The 12,407-nt window shown below is 36.3% G+C and overlaps 1 long non-coding RNA gene across 1 annotated transcript; it reads left to right on the top strand.

The window, feature by feature from the left end:
• The first annotated feature begins 7,218 nt into the window (after positions 1-7,218).
• Positions 7,219-8,826, top strand: LOC113361549. The gene is made up of 3 exons (XR_003365182.1): positions 7,219-7,561; positions 7,967-8,089; positions 8,706-8,826. It is a non-coding gene; the product is annotated as an uncharacterized LOC113361549 (long non-coding RNA).
• The last annotated feature ends 3,581 nt before the right edge of the window (positions 8,827-12,407 follow it).

The raw sequence follows: 12,407 nt of genomic DNA, 5'->3' as shown, positions 1-12,407 counted from the left end.
CAACATCACCTGAGCACCATGAATCTGTTTTGGAGCACCAAGAGGATGAAACAACCCCTAGCAAGGCTGATTTGGTACCAAATTCTAACTCTAAACCTCTTGTTTCTACTAATGTCACTTCTCCTCCTTTTCCTAGTAGGTTTGCAAAGTCCAAGAAGGAGACACTATACAAGGAGATTTATGAGATTTTCAAGAATATCCAAGTGAACATACCACTTCTTGAGGCGATAAGGCAAGTTCCTCGCTACACAAAGTTTTTGAAGGAATTAGTGCACTAACAAGTAAAAATTGGTCGGTAATGAAGTTATGTATGTGGGTGAGAATGCTTCCGCGTATCTTCAAAAGAAACTTCTACCAAAGTTAAAGGATCCCGGTAGTTTCACTATACCATGTACAATTGGTAAAACCATGTTTGATGTGCTTTTCTAGACTTAGGTGCAACTATTAATGTTATGCCTGCCTCAATATATGAATCGTTAGACTTAGGTCCTCTTAAAGACACCGGTATTATTATTCAACTTGCTGATAGATCCACTACTTATCCGAAAGGGGTTGTGGAAGATGTTTTGGTACATGTTAACGAGCTGATTTTTCCTGCAGACTTTTATGTTATAGATATGAGAGATGAAGATTCACCCTCGTATACACCTTTGCGTTGGGTAGTCCTTTCATGAGAACTGCTAGAACTAAAATTGATGTCTTTAAAGGCACAATAAGTATGGAATTTGACGGTGAACCCATAAGTTTCAACATCTTTGAGGCTATGAGATACCCGAGTGACGTACATTCTTGTTTTTCAGTGGATGTGATTGATTCTTTAGCTCAACAAACATTTGAGTTAGACGGTGATGATGTATTAGAGAAATCCATAATGAAGAGTTTAGATTGTGCAATGCATGATGACATGAAAAGTGATATAGAAATGTGTGATGAGCGTAAAGAAGTTATTTGCTCTCTTGCTGCATTACAAGAACTCTCACCTAGAAATGATGTTTCTTATATTTCCTTACCTTGTACTAATGAGAAACTTTTGCCATCGATTTTGCAGGAACCTATCCTTGAATTGAAACCTCTTCCAGATCGCCTCAAGTATGTCTATTTAGGTGAGAAAGAAGAGTTACCGGTGATTATTGCCAAAAACCTCACCAAGGTGCAAGAAGAGAATCTTATTCGTGTGCTAAGAGAATACAAGTCTGCCATAGGGTGGACCATTGCAGATATCAAGGGAATCATCCCTTCCATGTGTATGCACCGAATACTTCTTGAGGAGGGGGCAAAACCAACAAGAGAAGCTCAACGTCGCTTGAACCCTCCAATGATGAAAGTGGTTAAGAAAGAAATTCTGAAGCTGTTGGATGTAGGGGTTATCTATCCCATATCCGATAGCAAATGGGTAAGCCCGATTCAAGTCGTTCCAAAAAAATCCGGTGTCACAGTGGTGAAAAATGAAGATAATGACCTAGTTCCAACTAGAATTCAGACCGGTTGGAGATTTTGCATTGATTACCGGAAGTTGAGTTCTACTACCCGAAAAGACCATTTTCCCTTACCATTTATTAATCAAATGCTTGAGAGATTGGCTGGACACTCTCACTATTGTTTTCTTGATGGTTTTTCAGGGTATAATCAGATTGTAATAGCTACGGAAGATCAGGAAAAGACGACTTTTACTTGTCCATTTGGCACATTTGCGTATAGACGTATGCCATTCGGTTTGTGTAATGCTCCTGGCACTTTCCAACGTTGTATGGTAAGTATATTTTCAGATTATGTTGTTAGCATCATAGAAGTGTTTATGGATGACTTTAGTGTGTACGGCGATTCTTTTGACAAATACTTAGATAACCTTACACTTATACTTAAAAGATGCGTAGAAACCAATCTGGTACTGAATTGGGAAAAGTGTCACTTTATGGTGAATCATGGTAATGTGCTAGGACATATTGTATCCTCTAGGGGATTATAAATGGACAAAGCTAAAATAGATGTGATTAAAAACTTACAATACCCCACAACTGTGAGGGAGGTTCATTCTTTTCTTGGACATGCAGGTTTTTATAGAAGGTTCATCAAGGATTTCTCCAAGATTGCAATGCCCTTGTGCCGACTGTTGTAAAAAGATGTGACCTTTGATTGTGATATGGAGTGCAAAAAGGCTTTTGATACCTTGAAAGAGTTGTTGACTACTGCACCCATCATCAAACCGCCGGATTGGAGCAAGCCCTTTGAGTTGATGTGTGATGCTAGTGACTACGCCGTTGGAGCCGTGCTGGGACAGAGAGATGGTAAAGTTCCATATGCCATATATTATGCTTCTAGAACTCTTAATGACGCACAAATAAACTACTCCACCACTGAAAATGAGCTCTTGGCCATAATGTTCGTGCTTGAAAAATTCAGATCTTACTTGGTGGGTACGCAAGTGATTGTTTTCTCCGATCATGCTGCACTTCGGTACTTGCTAACAAAGAAAGATGCTAAGCCAAGGCTCATTAGGTGGATACTACTTCTTCAAGAGTTTCATCTCCAAATTAAGGACAAGAAGGGCAGTGAGAATACCGTAGCGGATCACTTGAGTCGATTGATTGCATCCGAAGAAGCAATTCCTTTGCATGATAGTCTTTCGGATGAGCAACTCTTTACAGTGGATAGCACAACTCCATGGTACGCTGATATTGTGAACTACTAGGTGACAGGACAAGTACCTAGTACCATGTCTACTTTTCAGAAGTTGAAACTCAAGAAAGTGTCCAAGCAATATACATGGGATGAACCATATTTATGGAAGCATTGTGCTGACCAAATAATGCGAAGGTGCGTCCTAGACTCTGAGTTTCAATCTATTCTTAATTTCTGTCACACATATGCTTGTGGAGGCCATTTTGGGTCCAAAAGGACAGCTCTCAAGGTTCTTGAGAGTGGTTTCTATTGGCCCACTTTATTCAAAGATGCATACTTGTTTTGTAAAGCTTGTGATAGGTGCCAACGAACCGGCAATCTAGGTGCTAGAAATCAGATGCCACTAACACCGATTCCCCCTGTAGAGATATTTGATGTGTGGGGTATCGATTTTATGGGGTCTTTTGTGAATTTGAATGAGAATCTTTATATTATTCTTGCTGTTGATTATGTTTCTAAATGGGTGGAGGGTAGAGCCACCAAGACTAATGATTCTCAAGTTGTTTGTGAGTTTGTGAATGAACAAATATTTTCTAGGTTTGGCACACCTCGAGTGGTGATTAGCGATGGAGGTTCCCATTTTCATAGATCCTTCCACGCTCTTCTCAAGAAGTACAACGTTACTCACAAAGTTGGCACACTTTATCATCCACAAACAAGTGGACAAGCTGAAATTTCCAATCGGGAAATCAAGTCAATTTTAGAGAAGACGGTGAAATCTACAAGGAAAGATTGGAGCTTTAGACTCAATGATGCTTTATGGGCGTACCGGACAGCGTACAAAACTCCTATTGGAATGTCCCCGTTTAGGATGATTTATGGCAAACCTTGTCATCTTCCCGTAGAACTTGAACATAAAGCTTTTTGAGCCATCAAGATTTGCAACATGGAGCTAGATGCCGCAGGGAAACAAAGAAAGCTTCAACTTGATGAATTGGAAGAAATCCGCCATGATGCATATGAAAGTTCACGTATTTACAAGGAGAAAACTAAAGCTTTTCATGATAAGATGATTTCTCGGAAAAGTTTTGTTATAGAGCAGAAAGTTCTCTTATTTCATTCTCGTCTTAAGTTGTTTCCCGGTATACTTAGGTCCCGATGGGTTGGACCATTTATTGTTACTAATGTGTTTTCTCATGGTGAAGTTGAGCTTTCTAATCCTAAAACATGGAAGATTTTTAAGGTGAATGTCCATCGAGTGAAACCATACTATGAGCAATTTGTGACGGAGAATGAAGAGGTCATAGAATCGACTGATCCACTCCCTCTGGAGGAGTAATTGGAGCTGAAAGTCGGGCTGACGACTTTAAACCAAGCGCTTAGAGGGAGGCAACCCACTTGTATCGTATTTCTTACCTTTCATTTTTTTTTTTAGTTTTTCTTGTATTTTATCATGCTTGCATCATATTAGGAATGCCCTGTCTTGAATCATACACTAGAGTCTATTTTCCATTGAGGACAATGTCATGTTTAAGCGTGGGGGAAGGGTTCCATATATAAAAAAAAGTTTTGATGTAGGCAAAACTCCGATTTTTGAAACATTTAGAATGAACACTAGCCTTTCTAAGTAGATGGAATTTATTCTCTTGACGATGAGGTATATATTAGCTGAGTCGGGATTAGATGCCAACTAAATAGCTAGTTTAGTGTTCATTCTCTATTTTTCAAAAGTAATTATGAATTGGAGTATAGGTTTTGTGGGTAGACCTCTCGTAAGCCCTCACGAGACTATAACTCGTCCACTAGGGACCCTTAGTGGTTCAAAGGCTTGTTACATTCCTCTAAAAGTAACCGTGGCCTCGACGAGACGGAGTTGTTGTATATTAGATTAGTTTAATTTGCTCGAGGACTAGCAAAGATGAAGTGTGGGGGAATTTTATAGGTGTCTAAAACACCCAATTTTAGTAACGCTTTCTTGCACTTTTCTTCTTAGTTCTCTTGGAATTTTGTATATTACGTTTTCTTTTCTTTATCTTTAGGTACCATGACTTGAAATTGCGGAAAGAAAGGAAAAACGCCACTAATTTTGTTTTCTTAAATGTTTTATATCAGGAAAATTCCAAGACATATACTCCATCATGTTCCAATTTGGTTACACCAAAATGAAACTTGTGTGGTGGTCATGTGTCCATTTCATGGAGTGCATTTTATTTTTTTTTAAAAAAGAAGAAAAAATGATTCAGAAATTGTGAGTGCTTGTCACGCAAGCTCAGCACACATGTGCTGGTGAAATGAAAATCCATAGAAGAAAAATTAGGTCTCATTTAGAGCAACTCCTATGACGTGGACTCGTGGAGCTAAAACTATCCATAACTCAATGACTCTCCATGTATTTGTGGACCGTCAGGAATTTGTGGAGTCAAAAGCTACCTTGGTAAAACTAAAGTGAAAAATACTAGAATCACCCTACTATATGGGTTCAATATATAGAAGCCCCACTAAATGGATCATCCACTATCAACTCCATGCTTTAAGAAAATGATATTACTAGGCCCAAAATATCAAATTTTCTTCGGATCTGGCCCATAATTAATTATTAGATATTTTAATAATGACAACACTACCCTTTTGTATATAAACAAGAGGAATATCAGAAGATTCTTTTCATTTTCAGATTTCGTCTCTCTCTCTCTTCCAGACGAGTTTATCTCCTGCAGAAATGGTTTCTCTTCATTTCCAGATCTGAAACAATTATTCTCTCTCGAAATCAAGTTCTCACACAGTTAAACATCGCCAACAACTCGTGTTCTTGCGATTTCAGTGATGAGAAGATCTGAAGAAGAATCAACCAAATGATACGAACCTAAATCCGAGCATAAAGAAACTCGATTCAATTCAATCGAAGAGAAACATCTACAAAAATGAACCAAAGTAAGTTTAATCTTTCTATATCCTTTTTAATTTAATTAAGAGCTTTAATCTATCAATCTCGAGTTGAAATCAAAATCTCTGAAGTTTGATTTTAAAAGTTTTGAAAAAAATATGAAAACGAATCTCGTTGTTTGATCCTTGATCAGAGTTTGGATCTTTAATCTACAACATCTACTCACTCTGGTTGTTTTGATGTAATTTTTTTGAAGAATTTTGAACAAATATTTCAGATCTGCTCTTCATCAAAATCGACGTAAATATAATTGTAGCTCCGATCTATAAACTGATTTGAGATTTGATATCAGCAAATCATCGTCTCTATTACCCATAGTTTTAATTTTAATTTCAACCACTCTTAATTTTCAATTTCATTTTATTCTTGATAGATAATTTTACGAAATTTATTTTCAATTGTTTAAACAATAACAACAGATGGAGTTTCATGACACAAACTATATATCTAATCGAAATTATGCTTTCAATTTTACTGGCAGTTTAATCTTCTACCATAGTTTGATTATGTTGGAAGAAACCTTTACTGGAAATGATACTTGTTGGCTTCTAGCCATGCTGAGTATGAGGAGGTGGTGGTGGTGGCGCAGATGCAGGTTTTAGTGGGGGATTTTTGACCTGTTGAGTGGTGGAGAAGTAAGTGGAGGTGTCATGTTCAGCAGTGGTGGTGGAATTGCAGAGTGTTTCAACTGTTCCATTAAGTTTGTGATTCTAGGAGGTTGTGGTGGAGGAAGTGCAGGTTATAGATGAGGATTTGGAGCCAATATTGGTGCTGATGGAGGTGTTTTCAATGTCAATTTGTATATAATAACTTGTTTGTGTTGCTTGCAGTGAATATTTGGTATGTAGAGGATCTGCAGGCTAGGTAAAGTGAAAAATTAGGGATTGAAATCAGGTAAGTTAGTTATTAGGATTGATTTTAATTTTTAATTTGAGATAATAAGGCTTAGGTTGATGTCTGTTAACAATATATGAACTTAATACATTCATATCTTAGAGTAGCCTCTCGATTTGTTCATGTTTTGTAAGATATTTACTAATTATAGTCTGACAGATCTTTTTGGTTTAGGAAACTGATATGTGTAACTGAAAGAGTGCGCATTGGATAGTAAGTAAATGTTTACCTCCTCTCAGTCAGACAGTCACATTACGCAAAATTTAGAATGGCTATTAGACATGTAGTGAATCAGATTAAAAAAAAGTATGTTGTTCTCTTTGGAACTGAAAATATGGTCCATCTTAATGATTTCATTGTTTCAGTTTATTAAATGAGGAGGGCATTTTAGTTTTTTATTGGGGTGTTTTCTTGTTTGAGTACAAAATGCATGTGTAATCAGTAGTTACATATGCATATGGCATATGTAAACATTAGTTACACATGCATATTAGCATGTGTAACTAGCCGTTACACATCTAATATGCATGTGTAACTCGTAGTGACAGTACAATACTTCATCTCTATCTTCCTCTACGCAACTTCTTATATAGAGTTTGACGTTAAACCTTAAAAATGCTTAGTTGTTTTGCTTTGTCTGTGGTCTTGCTGAGCTTGGGTTGTGTGTTATTTACACGTCAAATCATGTGTTCCTTCTTGTATCAGAAGGAATAATTGTTGTTCTCAGGAGATCATACCTTACTTGTTCTTAATACTGATTAGCTCATTTGGCAGGATTCTTTGTTTGTTTTCATTTCTGGATTTGAGTCAGCTGGCTCAGAAGAAAAATTTCATACTTTGCTTGTTCATATACCTAAGCATGAGACATGAATTATAGCTCATTTGGCAGGATTTTTGGTGTTTGGTCTGATTGGAACAAGTCAAGTTAGTGATGAAGGTGATGTTGAGTTCAAGGCTGTTCTTTTTGTTCCTCCAAAGGCTCCTCATGATCTGTATGGGAGTTACTACAATGCTAACAAGTCCAACTTGAAGTTATACGTCAGACGTGTCTTCATCTCAGATGGATTCGATGATCTTCTGCCCAAGTACCTGAACTTTTTGATGGTAACCATTTTTCCCCAAGATATATAGGTTCATTATTATAAACGAGGCATAGCCGCATAGAATGAATTGCAAGCTTTGCTACATGGATAATAGCTGAACATTACTTTTTTTGGTATATTATGTAGGGTCTTATGGACTCAGTTACTTTACCACTTAATGTATCGTATGAATTTGTTGATTTTATGTTGACATATATAAGTATGATGCATGTGTAACTCCTAGTTACACAATTCAGATGCATGTGTATCTGCAAGTTACACATGCTAATTGAATGTGTATCTTATAGTTACACATGCTAACCGAATGTGTAACTGCTAGTTGCACATGCTATGCGGATCTACTGGTTTGTATCTACGTTATGCTTATTTTTTGTTGAGTTTATTGGTTTTGTGTTGTCTTGTGCAGGGAAACACATTAGGAAGTTGGTTAAAGATGGATTCATCAGCTGCAAACCAAACCACATTCACTCTCCATATCATGCACGGAGAATGACAAAAGCCAGATTGAGGGGTTTTCACTCTGGATATGGTACGTTATACATAATAATTTACAGTTTTTTTTTTCTTTTCAGTATTCATAGTGTTTATTTGGCTTCCAGCCTGCACTGAACCCTTAGCTAGACCTGTACTTATGGATTAACTCTGTCATCATTTCTCAGTAGTATGCGCTATGTCAATAAATCAGATTAAAATACAGCTGACAATGTTCTTTAGATTACTTGATTGCAGTACTAAAAGTATTATGGCGTGCAATTCGGTAGTTTAATTAGTTAAGATTGATTGTTCTAACAATCACTGAATTTACTACCTTGTGAGACTCATTTGTAACATAATACATCTATTAAATTTTTATTGGGAATTTTAGCTGATTGTGTTTGATTTTCCTTTTGTATTTATTGGTATGCAAAAGTATGTGAAACTTATAGATACACATGCTAATTAGATGTGTAACTTCTAGTTACACAAGCTAATTTGATGTGTAATTTCTAGTTACACATGCCGATTGAATGTGTAACTTCAGGTTACATATATTTTACTTACATATAGTATTTACACAATTGGTTACCAAATTAGTAGGTCTTTCACAAGTAGTAGTATTGTGTATGATTAAACCTAAGTAGTTACTTGTGCTTTGAATGATTCAGGTTCAGTTAGTGATTGAGAATTTAGAGCAATTGTTCCTGAAACAATAAAAATGAGCGGCTTGTTGTCAATGATGATCGAGGTGATAAGTTAATGCTACTGCGAGCAAATCCAGATGCCCCTATATATCTCTGTCTATAGGTAAGTAGTGGAAATGGTTTGTTTAAGTAAATGTAGGACTAACTAGTGGAGATATGTTAACCAGTTTAAGTCCATAACAAGTCCATAACAAGTCCATAGTGAAAGTAGTGTATGGACAACATAATGGTTTGTTTATGCATTGACCCTATTCTGTCATTTTCTGCGTATATTATAGCTTGTTACTCATACCTGGATGCAGAATGAGGGTCTGACTCAAGATACATTCACTTGCTTTCAAGTTTCTTTATTGTGTTGTGAAGAAACCGATCTCATGAGGATGTGTAACTTCTGCATACACATCGATATGGATGTGTAACTGATGACGCATGACGGATGCATGTGTAACTCCCAGTTACACATGCTAAGATAGGTTATCATGTGTATTTTCTGTGATCTTTGTTCTATAATTTTGCCTTAAAATTCGTTCTAATATTTTTTTTTTCTTTTTTTGCTTTTTGTTCATCCAACCTAATCCATGGATGTTTATTTCGTTGCAGATATGCAAGCATTTTGGAGGGAGGAAGACAAGAAGGAAAGGAAAAGATTTAAACTTCATAAAAGCACAAATCAGACGCATGTGTAACTCTCAATTACACTAGATAGATGCATATGCAACTCTCAATTACACTAGACAGATGCGTGTGTAACTTCTAGTTACACATGCTAAGAAATTAATAAATGAATATTAAAGTATTACATGTATTTTTTGTATGCGTTCTTTTTGATGTCTATTTTCTTGATGTGTAACTTTGCATTACACATGGCATAAGGATGTGTAACTTCTGGATACACATGCCATATGCATGTGTAACTTCTGTTTACACATTCACACTGTATTTTAATAATTTTGGGCCTACATTTAATAATTTTGGGCTTAAATTTTAAATTTTATTTAATTATGGGCTTGACAATATATAAAAGGGTATGAATGTCCTTTAATAACTCGGAGCCTAGATTTAAATTTGTTTTAATTAAGGGCCTCATATTATGGGTTATCCATGGGTTGGACCTTAGCCTAATTTTCCCAAAACTAAACTGATTCTCCATCCGACTACCCAGTGTCCGGATACCCATCCGACCACCCAATGACCGGATAACATTTCCTTTTTAATTAAAAAAAAACTTACAAAAACATTTTTGCTTCCATTTTTCATCGAGAAAAAAATGGTTCTTCCCGTCTGAGTTTCTCCTTCTCTGGTTTATCTTCAGTTTCGTTGATTTACTGCTCTGATTCATCTTGGTTTATTGCTTCTTGGAGAAAACAAGTCCAAAATCTTCTCTACTTCTTCATAGAAGATCTCCAATGTCATCAGGTATGTTAGGGTTTCTCAAAAACTGAAATATCAATTTAGAGATCGATTGATTGATTGGTGTTGTTTACCTCAGAAATCAATTGGTTTTTAGTGTTCTAAAACTAGTATTTGATGAATTTATAGTGTTGGATGACTAGGGTTTACAGCCATACTCTATGATTGATTGGTCATCTATGATTTCTTTAGTAGATTTGAATGCTATTTCTGAGAAATTAACATGCATGTTAACTGTTTGATGAAATTCCTCATAGGAATTTAATTTGTTCCACATGCATGATGACTTTCAAATTCTTCTTTGTAGAATGACCCATATGGTTGTTTTCATACTGGGTCTTGATTGATAGTTTTACAACTCATTTGTTTCTAATATTGTAGTCTTATTACCTTAACACAATAACACTAGAAGGTGCTCTTCTTTAATTCATTTTTACACATCAGTTATGCCCAATTACTTGAAGGGGCTTACCCACGGTGTTAGTTTATACTCTGTAGGTTCTGACATAAGTCTTGGCCCAATTTCAAGCTACAACGCACTGAGTTGGAAGAAATTGTATTGAAATTGAGAGAGATCGTAGTAACACCTTGCTTAGGGGGACACTATTTTTTGACAGACAGGGGTCACTAGTCATTATACTCTTTAGTGCCTTGCCGGACTTGAATTGCATCTTCCGAATTATTTCAATGATGTAGCCATTAGCAAATTACCTTCCTAGTGTTAAACCATTACACTGCAATATAGTGATTGCTTAGTGTTTATATGTAATGTATCACTTATTGCATTTGGCCATTTCAAGATGAACAGTTTCAGTAGACAACACTGTCAATACCAATTCTTAACTACTTGTATAGTAAAAAATGATGTGATAAGAATGGTGTACTTAAATTAGTTTTGGCAATTAAATATAGGCAGGTTTCGTCATCAATAAAATGAATGATCTGTTCCCGCGGGAAATTTTAGAAGAAAAACTATTCACCAAGGTACTGACAAAAAGAAAAAGAAACTCATCAGGTTGCTCATGGATTTTTCATAAATTGTCCTTGATTGTTTTCTTAGAAGTATGATTGGAGCATGACCGTTCCAAATTCTGATGGTGATCCGATGTCTATCCCAGTTAGTCCTCGTTTTCCTAGCACCTCATGGAGCGTAGACATGCATCCATTGGTAAGTTCTTTAAGTGTTTTTTTTTCTTTTTTTTTTTCATATTTTCAAGAATAGCTGTTGATCAATAATTGTTAATGACTACTGCCACTACCTTTTTGTTCATCAGTACTGTTGCTGTGAATGCCCACTACTTTCTTTGTAGTTGTTTGACAAACTTAAGTCATTTTCACGGGCCTAACAAATCCGGGGAAGCCTACCCATTTAAGATCTTCTAACAGTACAAAATGGATTGGTGGGCGTATGAGTATCGATGTTAAATTTGACAGTGTTTATTTTGGATCTGGTATCTTTGTGAAATGTACTTTATGCAAACTAGTTTCTGTATGTGTGAAGGGATTCAATTTGCTTCATTATTGAACAATTTGCTTCATTACTGAACTGTCCTGCTATGACTTCATATTATGAGTGGATATGTAGATAATCCTTTAGCTGAAATCTGTTTGTGAGGGTATCCAATGGCTCATCTGAATTCATTTACGTACCAATGCATGAGGCGCTTCGCGAAGACTTATGTGCACATATTTGGGCAAGGCACGGGGCAGAGGAGGCAAACTGAATTTTGGAAACTGCAATTTTTGTTGCTCTTGCGTCTCTGTTTATTGTGGCTAGCACTTGTAGTAGAAATTCTCGCTCTGTATGCATTCAGTCTATGATCATGTTGTCTTATGCTCAGTTCGAGTCGTTGAATTCATTTCTGAAGTGTATATACATCCAGAAGTCTAGTTGGATACTGTTGGGTTTTAATCTTGTAATTCAATTACATATTTTGTGGCATCTGTTTTATGGTTAGTTACAGAAAATACAGAAAAATGTGTAGAACAGAACAACAAAGCAAGAGATAGGTTTTTATAGCCAAAAATCCCACCATTCAACGGTCATTTTTTTAATTTTTTTCTGGAATACTCATCCGGTCATCAAGTGACCGGATTGAGAAAACAAATTATTCCATCCGGTGACTAAGCAACCGGATGATAAAAAAAAATTAAAAGAAAAATGTATCCGAACACTTAACTGTCCGGATGACATATCCGGTCATTCAGTGACCGGATGAACGACTCCACATCCTACTCCATAGATCACTGGATTAC

The sequence above is a fragment of the Papaver somniferum genome, chromosome 3, assembly GCF_003573695.1.
Source record: "Papaver somniferum cultivar HN1 chromosome 3, ASM357369v1, whole genome shotgun sequence".
Lineage (NCBI taxonomy): Eukaryota > Viridiplantae > Streptophyta > Magnoliopsida > Ranunculales > Papaveraceae > Papaver > Papaver somniferum.
Note: the sequence above shows the minus strand (reverse complement) of the source record. Positions and strands in the feature narration are given on the sequence as shown.